The sequence below is a fragment of the Sinocyclocheilus rhinocerous genome, unplaced genomic scaffold (assembly GCF_001515625.1).
Source record: "Sinocyclocheilus rhinocerous isolate Xijiao unplaced genomic scaffold, SAMN03320098_v1.1 scaffold936, whole genome shotgun sequence".
Taxonomy (NCBI): domain Eukaryota; kingdom Metazoa; phylum Chordata; class Actinopteri; order Cypriniformes; family Cyprinidae; genus Sinocyclocheilus; species Sinocyclocheilus rhinocerous.
Genome location: NW_015662583.1, coordinates 628,847 through 630,699, shown reverse-complemented (window position 1 = coordinate 630,699; position 1,853 = coordinate 628,847). Strand labels below are relative to the sequence as shown.

The 1,853-nt window shown below is 30.8% G+C and overlaps 1 protein-coding gene across 1 annotated transcript in view; it reads left to right on the top strand.

Moving 5' to 3' along the window:
- LOC107728136 (wiskott-Aldrich syndrome protein family member 1) overlaps positions 1-1,853 on the top strand; it is a 53,288-nt gene that overhangs the window by 48,772 nt on the left and 2,663 nt on the right.

Here is a 1,853-nt window from a genome sequence, read left to right as displayed (position 1 = left end):
CACACACTCACTCACTCACTCACTCACTCACTCACTCACACTCACACACACTCACACACACACTCACACTCACACACTCACTCACACGCACTCACTCACACTCGCTCACACACGCACACTCACTCACTCACACTCACTCACGCACGCACACACACTCGCACACTCACACACACAAACGCTCACTCTCACTCACACACACACACACACACACACACACTCACTCACTCACTCACGCATGCACGCACGCACGCTCGCACGCATGCACGCTCGCTCGCTCACACACACACACGCTCGCTCGCTCGCTCACACACACTCGCTCACTCACACACTCACTCACTCGCACGCACGCACGCACGCACGCAGGTTTTTACTGTAGCATTTTTACAGTCTTTTAACGTTAAATTCAGGGTCATTTTTTACAGTGAAGGAGCAACATTTACACAGCCGAACAATGCAACACGATCACTCTGTTCCAGCACAGTGCTCCCTATATAGGCAGCTGCATACTAAGACAGAAACGTTGATTGAGCAGCATGCAACAGTCGGTTCTAGAAGTAAAAATGCTGTTCATTTTCTCCATAATGGAAATTATTTTTAATGATAACTTATACACATTTAAATACAGTGAGCTAGGAGTTTGCTAATCAATGGCAAATGCTTTTGTTGAAGCCATCGGTCTGCATTATTTCAACTTAGCTTTTAAATAATCACATTTTATGTTTTAAACAATAATAAATTAAAATGACAAAAATAAAAAATATTATGATTTTAATGATGATTAAAAGTGGAACATTCTGTTTGAACATCTGAACTCATACTCAACTTTCATTAATAAATTTAATTATAATAAAAAATACATAATTAATAAAACATTATTAATGCAATAAATAAGTGCAATTAATAAATCAATGTAATTAATAAACAATTCTAAACAGTAAGCAAATGTAAAAATTAATATAATTAAAAATATAATTAATAAAACATTTAAATTTAATAAATATATGAAATGAACAAATTTATATCATTAAAAATATATAATTAATGCAAAAATATTTATGCAATAAATAAGTGCAAATAATAAATCGATATAATTAAAATATGTAATTAATGAAAATTCTAAACATAGTAAGCAAATTTAATTAATAAATTAATATAATTAAAAATATAATTAATAAAATTTTTAAATGTAATAAATATATGAAATTAACAAATTTATATAATTAAAAATATATAATTAATGCTAAAATATTTCTGTAATAAATAAATGCAATTAATAAATCAATAAACTTAAAATATATAATTAATTAAAAAAATTACCAAGACTTTTTTTTTAATACCCCTATGGGAAAAATGAATGGAATAAATACTTTGGGAAAACAAAATGTTTGCAAGCTAGCAACATGCTAATCAAATAACAAAACAAGCATAAAAAATGTGTAGCAAACACAAATATTTAGTAAAATGTCTAGTTTTAATTAGATGAAGTTATCTTGTACTTTTTAGTAGTGAACTATAAAGGTGAATCTCATGAAAACATATCACACAGGTCACATTTCACCACAAAATCAAAAGAAATAAGAAATAAGATTCTGCATAAAGAAAATTAAACCTGTTTTTTAGTAAAATGGCCAATTTTGAATTGGACTGAATTATTTTATAACAATTTTTTAGTACTGAATTAAAGGGCGAATCCTGTGAAAACCTGTCCAGGTCACATTTCACTCCAAAATGAAAAGAAACGATAATTTGCTTAAGTAATATTTAGTTTGTGACATTATTTTCACTAGGGTTACATCTCCATCTTTCTGTCTTGCAGCTCCAGCTCAGGTTTCTCGGACAGCGTCATGCAGTCT